Source organism: Mytilus galloprovincialis, chromosome 11 (assembly GCF_965363235.1).
Source record: "Mytilus galloprovincialis chromosome 11, xbMytGall1.hap1.1, whole genome shotgun sequence".
NCBI lineage: Eukaryota > Metazoa > Mollusca > Bivalvia > Mytilida > Mytilidae > Mytilus > Mytilus galloprovincialis.
In genome coordinates, this window is record NC_134848.1 from 23,156,708 (window position 1) to 23,173,713 (window position 17,006).

The following is a 17,006-nucleotide window of genomic DNA, read 5'->3' on the forward strand; positions in this document are numbered from 1 at the left end:
TCTCCCGACCGGCAGTAAAACACTTGCTGAAATGGGGCGTCCGTTTGGCTGTGCGGGATGTATCAAGTTCGCAGTCACGTCCGGTCAGAATGGGGACGTTAAATCCGATGTCTCGTGTAGAGAGAGTGCCATGCTCTTTGCACGTTAAGAACCCTTGCAACAACTCAATTAGGGGTCCGTAGGTGGCCTGTTGAAAGGCAAAATTTCCGTCCCTATGCAATAAACCCTCATTTTCCAGTGGCAGTCCAAATTTCCCCGACCATCATCCCAGATGGCCTCTATTTTGACAAGACCTACCTATTGTATATATTGTGAACTTGTTCTCGTCCTGAATATGCATGAAATATTTGCCACTGGACGTTATGCAACCAATCTACAATAATTTAACAATTAAAATGTATCTTTATACAAACTGTAATATATAACATTGTATTTTTAAGATACAACTTTGTAAGAAGTGGACATCCTGCTAACAAAATTAAAGTGGTGATGGGAGACCCTTGTTTTGAGAACCCTGTTTGTTCGAGTCTGTAGAAAAGGTATTTATATAATATTTTGTTAGATTAACTACTTCTTTCAATCCTTACACTACTATTCATTATTGCCATTGCTAGAACTGTATAGCAGCATAATTAAATCAATTAATATAATTTAACAATAATATTGTGTTACCGATGTTTTTGACTCATTGTTGAAGGTCGTATGGTGACCACTGAGTGTCTTGTGGACATTTCTTTCATTGGGAATCATACCACATCTTTTTTTGAAGTAACATATATACAATTTCTACCTTGTAATTTATTAATTATTAACAAGATAGGCCAAAATGTTGAATACAACCATGAATATATATACAGATTGATTCGTGTACCATTGTCTTTTTATTGATTGATTGATTGTTGGTTGCTTAACATCCAGTGGCAAATATTCCATGCATGTTAATGTCTTTTTATTGGGTTTACTTTGTACTTTAGGTATTTGATCACATAGAAGTTTTAACAAAGTCAAAAAGAAAATGGACAGTGCTTGGATGCGATGCACTTCCATATACAATTGGCAACAAGGTCATCGACAACCATATTGTTTGCCCTGAATGTTATATGGAATTTGAGGATATAACGGATTTTGAAGAACATAGAAATTACAGAGGGTATTGCGAGGATATACCTCTTGAAAAATGCCGAAAATACAACAATATCCTATTACTGCCAGGTACGTTTACGCAAGTGTATCATCATTTTTTTAGATATGAAATTGAAGTAGCGCTTTGCTTTTGCGCAAATTGCCTTTTCATATTTTGTTTTATTTTAAATGCCGCAAATACATATATATCACCCAAACTAAGTTTATATATCACCCAACCTAAGTTATGACATTTATTGAAGCAACAATAATGTTTTATGTAATATTATTTAGAATAATATTGAAAAAGCAGATTAACATATAAAGATATTATAAAATTCACCACAAGTCCATTAAATAAATATATATGTTTGCATGTTGACTATATAGTATATTTTGTTTCTTACAGGACAAGGGCACTATGAAATAAACATGGTTAAAGCCTTGTTCAAGCTTTTATGGGACATTGGACTTATTGATTTAGCTAAAATGTTAGGATTCTCATCCATAAAAGCTCTCCAGGCCTGTCAAGGTGCTACCAGTATGTATTTTCTATATTCGGTTAAAATTTGAAATGGATTAAATTAAACTGTTTGATAATGTAAATAACACTTTTTTTAAATTTGTAACGTGATTATTCGTTTTCTTGATTAACCGAATAAAAAAAAAACGCTTTAAAGCTGATTTTTAATATTATTATTTCATTTGTTTTGGTCCGTCATTTCAAGGTTTTTTGTTTGCCCATTTCAAATCGCGATGTTAGAAGAAACCTAACTGATATCATTTTTTTTACAGATCACCACAAAAGTTGGCAGATACTACAGCTTTTATGTTTGCCATGGCTCAGGAGCTGCTGAAGAATTATTGTAGCGAGCAGACAAATAAGAATGAACCAGTGTCTGCTGTATGATACTACCAGTGGTTGTCGGGTGTCCAAAATCATAACTATGCTTTAATGTCCGAAATAGTATTTACCTACTGTTTGGCACTCCATGTATTAACGAAATAATACGGCTGCTATTCAAACTGCAAAAGTAAAATTTTCGCCACTTTTTTTTGGCCTCAACATGTCTTTTTACATGGAGACATTCGTAAGAGATTTATTTGTCAGAGTACAATGTCCGCCTGAAGTACTTGCGTTCATTGAGGATAACGAATCTTACAGTGTAAGTGGGAATGAGTCTAAGGGAGAAGGGGGTGATTTCATTCTTGAGAATTATAACCGAAAAACCAAACTACTCATTCCCGCTGGATTACCCGACAACAACAAGTGGTTACAAGTTTGCAGGAATGTCGACAGATTAGATAAGGTAATTAAAGAGAACAAAACTTGACGTATAAAGTTTATTCATCTTCGGACAGAAAAATTTTATTTTTGAAAGTGGTGCATTGGTTTTGGCAGCTATACCCATACAACGAGCATGGACCCAGTAGCTACATGTTGTCTTACAGCTACATCCAACCCAAATAACCCGCTGGTTTAGTTGTCCCTCATTACATACTTTTCAATCATCGATTGTTGTGATTTGTTTCACAAAGCTGTCAGTTGTTTGACTTTCTGCCTCATTTGTAAGTGGTTTTATTAATCTTGTAAGGTCATCAATAATGCCTTTTGTGGTCGGAAACGCAGTGTTGCTGGTACCACCGTCAGTTTCATCTCCCATGTCAAAGTCTGTTAGATCTGATTGAAGAGCTGGGAAGGCGGGAATAGTTGGAACGTCAGAAGTTTCCTTTTATCGACAAAATAATAAATATAACAAAATAAAACAATCAGAAAAGAAGAAGAAATGCCAAAACAATAAAACCAAATAACAATAGATACCTCATAACTTTCTTTCTGTCATTACAAAATAATAAAATTACAAAATAAAAGAAATTCAATTAAAAATTGGCAAAAATATGAAGCATATTGATATGTTTGTCTATATATGCATGTTGGTTTTTTTTTACTTATGCATTGATCCTGAATATTTATTTGCAACAGTTATTAGGTCATTATTAATAATTACCATCTGTGATGAAGTTGAAGTTGATGGGCTTGTTGAAAACCCCTTGGATGTTTAAGTGTATACTGATCCACACTCGGCCTTGATTGTAATGTTGATACTAGCCCTAGTCATAAATTCCAATTCTTTAACCTAAATCATATTGGTTTAATTCAGCTATGCAAATTGATAATTCAGCCGTTAAACACACTTAATAATTATTATATAATTCTATAATGAAACTTATATAAAACATGAATTGTATTGATACCTTGCATGAAACTTTTTTTTTAAATATCCATAGGCATTCATAAGTAATTTTCATAAAAATATGTTTTGTTTCAATTCCTATAAATTCCAATTTCTTTTTTTTAGGTGTATTGCTCTCTGTCTACTTTGCTGGGACTGTCCTCCGTGGATGAGGATTATATGTATGCGTACGACATTGGTAAAGAAATTTCAAACTTTAGAACCATAATTCAAAATTTAAAATTCCTTGAACAAAAAACCCTAAAGTCCAATTAGTGGAAAAGAATTGGACAAAGACTTTATTAATTTTTCTCAAAAATCAAAAGAACACCGACGAAAACATCTAATTTGGCTAAAAGACAAACCGCTCGGCAGTAAACACAAGTATGAACCTTTATTTGTTTTACCAACTGATAGAGAAGACTACGATAACATAGCGAATAAGACAAAAGCTAAAATTAGCAAACTGGTCGAGAAAGAACTTGTAGGACTTGGTGACCAGAAACTCGATGGGAAATGGATAAAGATAAAGACAAAACCAGAAATGTTGACATTTTTAAAAGAAATACAAGATGATGTATATTAACTGATGATTTGTTAGGTTCTTGTAATTGTAATTGTAGATCTATTCTCATGTTGTTGTTTTTTTTCTATCATAGCCAAATAAATTAAATAAATTTTTTAAGGGCTAAGTAAGTAACATAATTTTAAATGCCTACAAATTTATTTAAACATACAGAATAATATGGTGATTATATATATATATCTTTATTCTCACATACCCCAAGGGTGACTGGGGTATAGAAATATGGTCACTTGGTCTTCTCCCGACCGGCAGTAAAACGCTTGCCGAAGTGGGGCGTCCGTTTGGCTGTGCGGGATGTATCAAGTTCGCAGTCACGTCCGGTCAGAAGGGGGACGTTAAATCCGATGCCTCGTGTAAAGAGAGTGCCACGCTCTTTGCACGTTAAGAACCCTTGCAACAACTCTTTGAGGGGTCCGTAGGTGGCCTGTTGCAAGGCAAAATTGCTGTCCCTATCCATATACCCTCCTTTTCCGGTGGCAGTCCAAATTTCTCCGACCATAATTCCTGAATGGCCTCTATTGTATCAACCTACCTATTGTATTTATTGTGAACTTGTTCTCGTCCTGAATATGCATGAAATATTTGCCACTGGACGTTAAGCAACCAATAATCAATCAATCAACTTTATTCTCACAAAGCAAACTTGTCAATGTATATATACAATAGTCTATTAACAGTACTACATTTGCCCCATTTTTTATCAACGGTATATTTGTCGTATTATTAGGAATGGAACTATACCTTATTAAATATAGTATCTTTTCTTCGAGAAAAATACTTCTGTTGGTCTTTCCTTGAATCTAGTTCTTTTACCGGCTTCTTTCTTTTAGTTATAACCTGGACAGTTGACTTGCGTCCAAATTTTGATGTTTTGTCCTAAAAAAGATCCATATTTTGCAATAGATTACATAATTTATATTTATTTGTCACCCCCCCTTTTTTGGCGAAAAAAATAAAAAATAAGCAGAGAATATTCAAAATCCATATAAATGCAAAACATTTTGTTGTGTTGTTCTTCAAATTTGCTTATTTACAATCATATATTCTATAATTCTCTTTTGATTAGATATATTTATATATATTATATGATTTTTTGTTATAGATTGATATCTATTGGCATATATGACGATATTAATATGTTATTTATTGTATTTCAGAATCTTAATATGTGTTGTTTCTTATCTTTTCTTGGTCCTTAATTATAAACTGAATAATTGCCAATCATCATATTTGAAATATTAAATGATCATCAGGTTTTGGTCTTGTTTTGTTAATTATGCCCTCCATACAATTTTGCAACGCTCAAAAGATTAATCAACCAATAGAAAGCTTTGTTTCATATTGCACTTGGATTGATGTTCAAGATGGAGTAATGGAAGTCGACAAAGTTAGTCAGAAAGAGAATTTTTCGAGAAAGTAAAGGAATTATATGATATTATTGATAAATCATTTGATTTTTACACTTCCGGTGATGAACCCAATTTATTCTGAGACTTACACAAAAGAATAAGTAAAGGAATGTCAAACAACTTATAGCAAACACAAGTTCATGTTAGTAAAAACTTACCACAACAGCTGACAACAAATACAGGGAAAACAATGTACAAAGTTTTATACCCCAGTTTTCAAGGGGTTTTTCGACCCCAGAAAAACGTGTTTATCCTGTAAACATGGGATCACCCCATGTTTTCTGACATGAGCCCAACCTGATCAATAACTAAATTAAGTATGCAGAGCCGGACGCGTCTTTTAAATTGGTAATATTTTAACAATTACACCACCCTGGCCTGCACTGACCTATAGGATAACGAAAAATAAATATAAAAATAGTTTCCTGGTTCCTATATATTTTACCTAAATTTAAACCTTTCATTTCATCAAGTTCACATAACCATAGGTAATATGAGCACTTTTTTTCCATTCGCCACCTAGGCTACCACAACTGAATAAAAAGGTCGCCCAGGTCAGTTTCTGGTCGCCATTGGCTTCTGGGCGACCGTTATTTTGTTCCCCTGTGAAAGTCTAAACATTGTCTTGAAATTTAAAATTATCAATTGGTGACAATATGGAAAACATTGTATAAACACATATACATGTTAGAAACCTATACAGCAACATTGAATGCTTTACCATGGTTATAATACATGGTGTGCAACTGTAATTATATCGTCATTACATGTATGGTTTCATATGTGTAATCTCGTGATCTAGGACACAGTAACCAATTCTGATTTTCGTAATGCAATATACAATTTTTAAAACCAAAACTTCATTGTTATGAAAGATAATTTTATTTTTAGTAGCTTTGATGTAATATTTTGACTGTCCATTTGAGGGTCCGTATGTTGCCTGTTGTAAGGCAAAATTGCTCTCCCTATCCAATATACCCTAATTTTCTAGTGGCAATCCAAACCTCCCCGACCATTATCACGGATGGCCTCTATTATGACTAGACCTACAGATTGTAATTTTTGTTAACTTGTCGTCCTAAACATTAAATGGTGATTCCAAGGAATCTATTTTGTTTTCCTTCATTTAACTCATTGTTTATTCCACCTAGATGCAAGTCTAGCTTATTTATTTTGTCAATTTGTGTTTTATTTTTTTCTGGGTAAGCAACTCCCATTTTGTTTCCAATTTAGTTTTCATTAATTCTTTTTCAAGCGTAGTTTTATAATTAATTTGCTTAATTTTGCATTTCAGGTCTCCATTTTGCCTTTCTAAAATTGTGTTTTTGTTTTTGACTTTGTCCATCATCTGAGTGAACCTTTTTTCATTTGCTTGAAAGGAATGTTTATCTGCAATTTTAGGAATTAGGGCTAACATACGCATTTTTGAAGATAATAGCTTGTGTTACAGTGTATGAATCTGTCTGGAATTATACCACACAATTCTATACTACAAAGGGATGACTTTTGGGGTTTATAGTTTAAAAATCAATTTCACCATTATGGTCTACTTTTAGTCCAGCAGATAGGTGAATAATTGTGCACTTTGTGTTTAAAGCATAAAATTTGGTAGAAATATAGTTTGAACCGTTCTAAACAAAATAAGATATGGAGGCAAGCTTGATTTTATCCACTTCCTGTTTTATCATCAATATGGCGGACATGCATTTGATAACTGATTAATGGTTATTTAATTCTCACAACTGGTAGTCAAAGTTTGCTGTGTAGACTATAATATTATTGTGTATTCATGGTTTGAAATAATGTATCATTTCTTTGAAACCCTCAGGGTGTTTTATTCAGAATTTTGACACTTCCGGTAAAAAATATCACACGAAAACGTAATTTAGAGACGAAGTACATATGTTTAATAAGACCTGTTGGTGAACTTCTGCTGTTGTCTGTTCTATGGTCGGGTTTTTGTCTCTTTGACACATTCCCCATTTCCATTCTCAATTTTATTTTATTTATTAACAAAAAAAAGTTTAATATCATTGACCTTCTCTGATATATTTGTTCGATCATACATCAGAATAACGAATCGTTCGATTAATTGTATAATAGTGGTTTCGACATTCAGAGTTCTCGCCAGGGCTGCGATTAATATCGTAGCGGCTACATAGGGTTACGTAGATTAGGACTATTGAACGTGAAGCTATCCTAGCTGCTACATAGATATTGATAGCAGCTAGCACACTACTAGTTCTGTAGACAAACATGTGCGTAGCACTACGTAGGCTAGCTGCTACGATATTGAACGCAATCCTGGTCTCTCATAACGATGAATGCTCATGTGACACCATTAAATGATATCCATGTATCCCATGCTGTTTTTTTCCTTAACCAGCGATCGATGCCACAGTGTCGAATTCAGTGAAGGCATGGAAAAGAGGCAATGCATATATGCGTTTTCTTGTCCTAAAACATTAGCAAGCTCATGAAATTAAATGCATCCGAAGTGTTTTCCAGTCCTTAAACCAATAAATATCAGCTGCATTTTTTACATGAAAGCAGGACACAACAAGTACTACTACATCGGACTGGTATCAACTGTAGCAATAATTCTCTTCCCGAAAATGTGTTCATCGATCAGTTTATAATTAGACAGAAATAGAATAAACTCTGTTTTGTTTTTTCTACACCTGAGAAACTCTATCAGTTTCGTGGTTAGCATGTTTGCCTTTGATAACGTCTCTTTGTATAGTCAATCGTTATATTGTCTACAATAGTTACATCTTGTCAATGTTTCGAAAGACTTTGTATTAAACTAAATGAGACTAAATGCTGGTGGATGGGTGTGATTTTCTTGTTTAAAGGACTCATCTAAGTTTCCTCTTAAATAAACTTTTCATACTGGTACTGTCCATCTATTTCTATTCAACGAACGACGAATAGTATCAACAACTGCTGAGGGAGCTATATATTAAATTGGTATACAGAACAAGCAGTTCGTTGCTGTCTTCAAGAAATTGATTTCCTAACTCTTCTATCACAAAAGCTACATTATGGATAAACAGTTGTGAGCACTTAGTTTCTGTTCATGGTCAGTTGTGTCCTCTTCATCAAGAAATCGATATATGACTGTCCCTCTGGTATCTTTCACCCCTCTGCTCAAACTCTTTAGCAAGTCTTGCAATTTCTTGTCAAGCTATCATCCATCTTCGCAGGGCTTATGGGTTTTCTGTTAAAAGTGCCTCAATCTGACTAAACAACCGGTTTATTTCATGTTGTTTGTCTGATAGTCAATCATTATTCCTAGGTGCATATAAAAGAGGTTTCTTTAGATGCATGATGACGGGTCTTTGGAGAGTAAACGTTAAGAATTCGTTTGTAGCTGTTGAATATTAACATCTAAGCTATCTTTAGTGTTTCCTGCTGATAAGTAACCGGTTGTTATAGCTTGTCCATACAACAACAAACTAACAAAAGAGGGACAAAAGATACCAAAGAGACAGTCAAACTCATAAATCTAAAACAAACTGACAACGCCATGGCTAAAAATGAAAAAGACAAACAAACAACAGCACACATTACACAACATAGAAAACTAAAGAATAAACAACACGAACCCCACCAAAAAACTGGGGGTGATCTCAGGTGCTCCGGAAGGGTAAGCAGATCCTGCTCCACATGCGGCACCCGTCGTGTTGCTTATGTGATAACAAATCCGGTAAATGGTCTGATTCGGTAGGTCACATTCATGAAAGGGAAGGGGATTGTAGTTACGACGTAAGGAACATATCGGATATCATTTGTGGAACGGTTATTCCATAACGGTCAACCAACTCGTGATGGCGTCCGTAAAATTTACGAAGGAATGATTTCAACTTCACCATTTGGAACTCTTGGTTTAATAGCTTCCTTGTGAGCAGCAACCCTCTATCAAGAAAATCATGATAGGAAATGCAAGCACGGGAATATCGTATCAATTGGGAGATATATACCCCGTATGCAGGTGCTGCTGGAATGTTGCTACTTAGAAATGGAAAGTTCACAATTGGAAATCTGAAATCATCTCTTTTGTCGTAAAGTTTTGTTTTCAACCGACCCTCATTGTTAATTTCTAGATGTAAGTCAAGATATGAGGCCGACTTAACTGTATCTGTAGTATCCTTTATCTCTAGCTCGATTGGATAGATGCGTTCCACATAGTCACCAAATTTTTAATTATTTAGTAACAAGAGTTACGAGAGATCTTCGAACAGAATTCTCCTCACAGTGCACTGGAAAACTACCGTCAAACCTAAATGTAACAATAAACATGTCGCTGCGAATAATTGTTACTGCTTTATAAATCTGCATTTAGTTTGAGTCAAATTCATCGTCACCTCCTTTCTGAAACGAGGGTCCTATATCATCTCTGAAAGCATGTGAAAGCTCTCTCACAGACAAACAACCCATAAATGTAAAATCTTGTACTATGAACTCTGTCTTCAATGTCAACACCTAGATTCCTTATTCGCCAAGGCATCTTGAATAATGGTGCTAAATCTTCTTCGGTTATGGAATCTTCAATGTAGCTGATGAATTCAGCTAATGCGATTCCATGGATTATTCGTGTGTCTCTTCCTTATTCAGTCTCATCTTCACTAGAGACTTTTGATGCCTGCCGATAAAGATTAGCAAGTCATTGGACATGATATTTTGTTTCTTGTACAATAAGATCCCAAGCACTGATATTCTCTAATAAAGTTGTGTACTGAAGCTTTAGTACACATCGACGAAAAGGGATATCAACATTAGTTGTTGTTTCTTCGTGGAGGTTTTCATCTGGTTTATACGAACAACAAAAGTAACATACACAGTCTGTCATTGCTAATTTTCATGATAAGCTGGTTTGCAGCTGCGATTGCCTGTTGTTTTTGCATATCATCTGTATCCTTTTGATGTCTAATTTTAGTTCTGTGTGAAGATGGCAGGCCATATATGTGGCATTGTTGTTTTTTTTTTTGCATGGTACAAAGAAGACCACTGCCATCATATTGTGTATACAGATTGGTCATAGACGGTTAACATCGAAGTTCTTTGTATTTAACAAGATTTCACGCCAAAGTAACATATCCTGCACCAATATTGATACACTTTAGAGGTGTAAGGCATTGCAGCTATTCGTCTGTCATATTTTGACAAATCATATATTTAACATTGAGAATGGAAATGGAGAAGATGTCAAAGAGACAACAAACTGACCAAAGAGCAGACAGCAGCTGATTGCACCAATGGTTGTTCAATGAAGCGAGAAATTCCCGCACCTGGAGGTGGTCCTCAGCTGGTCCCTATAAGAAATTGTGTACTAGTTCAGTGAAAATGGATGTCACACTAAACTCCAAAACATATAAATGAACTTAAAATAAAGTCCAGCCAACCTCTACAACATTTGAGGAAGAACTACCTGGGCTTTGATCATCTTATGTCTCAAAAAGTTTAAATCGTTCAGAGCTCATCTTTGAATTGTTATTTAGACTCTTGATTTATAAAGTGTATGTCTATCTGCATTCAAATATAATAATGAAACAATATTGTTCACCATATGAATTGAATTCTAATGGTCTCCAAATAAATAAATAAATACATGATTCTATTACATCCTTCTTCTCACTTTTTGTAAATTAAAAGTCGACATTTTTCTTGAATTTTAACAGGAATTTTTGACAGGAAGTTGACTAAACGTCACCTAATTGCTGCTTGAACAATACTGAAAACCAATGAATGTGATTCAGATCAATTAAAACATCAGGTCTTGTAGTTAAAACTAAAAAAATTGAGAGAGAATTGAGAAAAGTTGAAATTTTAACATGCATCCGCCATTTTGGATTTTACCGGAAGTTAACTATATTTCCAGCTTTCCTCCATATCTTAAATTAAAGAGTATAGATAAAAGTATGTTTGAGCAAAATTTGGTGCTTTTAGCACGAAGTGCACAATTCCTTCATATATTGCACCTATCTGCTGGACTATTTGTTCTCCTCCACTCTTTGCATTGAACAATGTATCTCTGTCTCTATTAGCTAGGGATATTCATTCATTTCTAAAATCTGATATTTATCATCTATCTGAGCAATTCCTGTAAGAGTTTTATTTCGCAAAATTATTACATCAACACTGAGAGGGAAATATTGTGTCCGCCCAAAGTTTTCCCGTTTATTCTTTACACAATTCAACTCGGCTTCATCGACTATCTCTTTCCTGTTATAACTATCTCTTTCCTGTTATAATTAAATAATGTTTTAATAATTATTTTAAGTTGTCGGGTCTGCTTTCTTACCCTGTAACCCCTAAAGATGACTGGGGAACAGGAAAATGGCCACTTGGTCTTCTTTTGGTCTGTAGTAAAACGCTTGTCAAAGTGGGGCGTCCGTTTGGCTGTGCTTGTATTTTCTACATTTGAAAATGCCTGTACCAATCATTATAGGTCCAAATAAAATCAGAGTTTTCGGTCCCTTTTTAGCTTGTTGTTCGATGTGATCCAAGGCTCCGTGTTGAAGGCCGTACATTGACCTATAATGGTTTACTTTTTTAAATTGTTATTTGTATGGAGAGTTGTCTCATTTGCACTAACACCACATCTTCCTATATCTATATAACAATGATTATTTAGGTTATGTTTACACACTGAGGGAAACAAATATCCACCATAGATATCCTGTTTTATCTATAAGTTATCTTAGTATATCCATAAGATACAATATTAGTTTATTAGATGTCGTCTTTTATCACGAGTTGATTGACCGTTATGGAATATCCGTTTCACAGCTGATAAGGGATATGTTCGAAATGTCAACTACAATCCGTCCCCTTTTCCCAAATGTGACATACCGCATAAGACTTATTACCAGGTTTGTACTAACATGAGCAACAAGACGGGTGCCACATGTGGAGCAGGATCTGCTAGCCCTTTCGGAGCACCTGAGATCACCCCCGTTTATGGTGGATTTCGTGTTGTTCAGTCTTTAGGGGTTTTTTTTGTTGTGTTTTGTGTACTGTTGTTTGTTTGTCTTTTTCTTTTTTAATCATGGCGTTGTCAGTTTATTTTCGACTTATGAGTTTGAATGTCCCTTTGGTATTTTTTGCCTATCTTTCATCTATAAGAAAAATCATTAATTTATCAGATACCTTACATGTTTGGTGAGATCTCAACCCTCCCCTATACCTCTAGCCAATGTAGAATAAACACACACACAACAATAAGCACAGTAAAACTAAGAGTCCGATATCAGAATAGGTAACAAAAGAAACTAAGCAAAATGACATTGACACATACATTAACAAAGGACTACTAGCAATTAATAATATGCCAGCTTCAGACCTCTTTAAACTGATTGAAAGATTATGTCTTCATCATGCCTGTTGCAAGGCAAAATTTCTGTCCCTATCCAATATACCCTCATTTTCCATTGGCAGTCCAAATTTCCCCGACCATCATCCTAGATGGCCTCTATTACAACAATCTACCTATTGTATTTACTGTGAACGTGTTCTCGTCCTGAATATGCATGAAATATTTGCCACTGGACGTTAAACAACCAATCTATAATAATTTAACAATAAAAATGTATCTTTATACAAACTGTAATATATAACATTGTATTTTTAAGATACAACTTTGTAAAAAGTGGACATCCTGCTGACAAAATTAAAGTTGTGATGGGAGACCCTTGTTTTGAGAACCCTGTTCGAGTCTGTAGAAAAGGTATTTATATAATATTTTGTTAGATTAACTACTTCTTTCAATCCTTACACTACTATTCATTATTGCCATTGCTAGTACTGTATAGCAGCATAATTAAATCAATTGATATAATTTAACAATAATATTGTGTTACCGATGTTTTTGACTCATTGTTGAAGGTCGTATGGTGACCACTGAGTGTCTTGTGGACTTGTCTTTCATTGGGAATCATACCACATCTTTTTTTTAAGTAACATATATACGATTTCTGCCTTGTAATTTATTAATTATTAACAAAATGTTGAATACAACCATGAATATATATACAGATTGATTCGTGTACCATTGTCTTTTATTGATTGATTGATTGTTGGTTGCTTAACATCCAGTGGCAAATATTCCATGCATGTTAAGGTCTTTTTATTGTGTTTACTTTGTACTTTAGGTATTTGATCACATGGAAGTTTTAACAAAGTCAAAAAGAAAATGGACAGTGCTTGGATGCGATGCACTTCCATATACAATTGGCAACAAGGTCATCGACAACCATATGGTTTGCCCTGAATGTTATATGGAATTTGAGGATATAACGGATTTTGAAGAACATAGAAATTACAGAGGGCATTGCGAGGATATACCTCTTGAAAAATGCCGAAAATACAACAATATCTTATTACTGCCAGGCACGTTTACGCAAGTGTATCATCATTTTTTTAGATATGAAATTGAAGTAGCGCTTTGCTTTTGCGCAAATTGCCTTTTCATATTTTGTTTTATTTTAAATGGCACAAATGCATATATATCACCCAACCTAAGTTTATATATCACCCAACCTAAGTTATGACATTTATTGAAGCAACAATAATGTTTTATGTAACATTATTTAGAATAATATTGATAAAGCAGATTAACATATAAAGATATTATAAAATTCACCACAAGTCCATTAAATAAATATATATGTTTGCATGTTGACTATATAGTATATTTTGTTTCTTACAGGACAAGGGCACTATGAAATAAACATGGTTAAAGCCTTGTTCAAGCTTTTATGGGACATTGGACTTATTGATTTAGCTAAAATGTTAGGATTCTCATCCATAAAAGCTCTCCAGGCCTGTCAAGGTGCTACCAGTATGTATTTTCAATATTCGGTTAAAATTTGAAATGGATTAAATTAAACTGTTTGATAATGTAAAAAACACTTTTTTAAAATTTGTAGCGGGATTATTCGTTTTCTTGATTAACCGAATAAAAAAAAACCGCTTTAAAGCTGATTTTTAATATTATTATTTCATTTGTTTTGGTTCGTCATTTCAAGGTTTTTTGTTTGCCCATTTCAAATTGCGATGTTAGAAGAAACCTAGCTGATATCATTTTTTTACAGATCACCACAAAAGTTGGCAGATACTACAGCTTTTATGTTTGCCATGGCTCAGGAGCTGCTGAAGAATTATTGTAGCGAGCAGACAAATAAGAATGAACCAGTGTCTGCTGTAGGATACTACCAGTGGTTGTTGGGTGTCCAAAATCATAACTATGCTTTAATGTCCGAAATAGTATTTACCTACTGTTTGGCACTCCATGTATTAACAAAATAATACGGCTGCTATTCAAATTGCAAAAGTAAAATTTTCGGCCTCAACATGTCTTTTTACATGGAGACATTCGTAAGAGATTTATTTGTCAGAGTACAATGTCCGCCTGAAGTACTTGCGTTCATTGAGGATAACGAATCTTACAGTGTAAGTGGGAATGAGTCTAAGGGAGAAGGGGGTGATTTCATTCTTGAGAATTATAACCGAAAAACCAAACTACTTATTCCCGCTGGATTACCCGACAACAACAAATGGTTACAAGTTTGCAGGAATGTCGACAGATTAGATAAGGTAATTAAAGAGAACAAAACTTGACATATAAAGTTTATTCAGCCGAAGCAATATGCTTCGGACAGAAAAATTTTATTTTTGAAAGTGGTGCATTGGTTTTGGCAGCTATACCCATACAACGAGCATGGACACAGTAGCTACATGTTGTCTTACAGCTACATCCAACCCAAATAACCCGCTGGTTTAGTTGTCCCTCATTACATACTTTTCAATCATCGCCGATTGTTGTGATTTGTTTCACAAAGCTGTCAGTTGTTTGACTTTCTGCCTCATTTGTAAGTGGTTTTATTAATCTTGTAAGGTCATCAATAATGCCTTTTGTGGTCGGAAACGCAGTGTTGCTGGTACCACCGTCAGTTTCATCTCCCATGTCAAAGTCTTTTAGATCTGATTGAAGAGCTGGGAAGGCGGGAATAGTTGGAACGTCAGAAGTTTCCTTTTATCGACAAAATAATAAATATAACAAAATAAAACAATCAGAAAAGAAGAAGAAATGCCAAAACAATAAAACCAAATAACAATAGATACCTCATTACTTTCTTTCTGTCATTACAAAATAATAAAATTACAAAAAAAAATAAATTCAATTAAAAATTGGCAAAAATATGAAGCATATTGATATGTTTGTCTATATATGCATGTTGGTTTTTTTTTTACTTATGCATTGATCCTGAATATTTATTTGCAACAGTTATTAGGTCATTATTAATAATTACCATCTGTGATGAAGTTGAAGTTGATGGGCTTGTTGAAAACCCCTTGGATGTATAAGTGTATACTGATCCACACTCGGCCTTGATTGTAATGTTGATACTAGCCCTAGTCATAAATTCCAATTCTTTAACCTAAATCATATTGGTTTAATTCAGCTATGCAAATTGATAATTCAGCCGTTAAACACACTTAATAATTATTATATAATTCTGTAATGAAACTTATATAAAACATGAATTGTATTGATACCTTGCATGAAACTTTTTTTTAAATATCCATAGGCATTCATAAGTAATTTTCATAAAAATATGTTTTGTTTCAATTCCTATAAATTCCAATTTCTTTTTTTTAGGTGTATTGCTCTCTGTCTACTTTGCTGGGACTGTCCTCCGTGGATGAGGTTTATATGTATGCGTACGACATTGGTAAAGAAATTTCAAACTTTAGAACCATAATTCAAAATTTAAAATTCCTTGAACAAAAAACCCTAAAGTCCAATTAGTGGAAAAGATTTGGACAAAGACTTTATTAATTTTTCTCAAAAATCAAAAGAACACCGACGAAAACATCTAATTTGGCTAAAAGACAAACCGCTCGGCAGTAAACACAAGTATGAACCTTTATTTGTTTAACCAACTGATAGAGAAGAATATGATAACATAGCGAATAAGACAAAAGCTGAAATTAGCAAACTGGTCGAGAAAGAACTTGTAGGACTTGCTGACAAGAAACTCGATGAGAAATGGATAAAGAGTAAGAGAAAGACAAAACCAGAAATGTTGACATTTTTAAAAGAAATACAAGATGATGTAATGTAAGTCGACAAAGTTAGTGAGAAAGAGAATTTTTCGAGAAAGTAAAGGAATTATATGATATTATTGATAAATCATTTGATTTTTACACTTCCGGTGATGAACCCAATTTATTCTGAGACTTACACAAAAGAATAAGTAAAGGAATGTCAAACAACTTATAGCAAACACACGTTCATGTTAGTAAAAACTTACCACAACAGCTGACATGATGCGCTTTTCAACAAATACAGGGAAAACAATGTACAAAGTTTTATACCCCAGTTTTCGCGGGTTTTTCGACCCCAGAAAAACGGGTTTATCCTGTAAACATGGGATCACCCCATGTTTTCTGACATGAGACCAACCTGAACAATAGCTTAATTAAATATGCAGAGCCGGACGCGTCTTTTAAATTGGTAATATTTTAACAACAATTACACCACCCTGGCCTGCACTGACCTATAGGATAACGAAAAATAAATATAAAAATAGTTGAAACAATTATTTAATCTTACTTTAAGAGAGTACAGACTCGATTATAGAGGGAAGC

General features: G+C 34.1%; 1 long non-coding RNA gene and 1 pseudogene across 1 annotated transcript; one reads left to right on the forward strand and one right to left on the reverse strand.

Annotated features, from left to right (window-relative positions):
* Positions 1–12,164: 12,164 nt before the first annotated feature.
* On the forward strand, positions 12,165–16,480 carry LOC143051977 (uncharacterized; annotated as a pseudogene).
* On the reverse strand, positions 14,969–15,792 carry LOC143051059 (uncharacterized). Its single transcript, XR_012970566.1, has 2 exons — positions 15,665–15,792; positions 14,969–15,384 (listed from the first exon to the last, which is right to left on the reverse strand). It is a non-coding gene; the product is annotated as an uncharacterized LOC143051059 (long non-coding RNA).
* Positions 16,481–17,006: the final 526 nt, after the last annotated feature.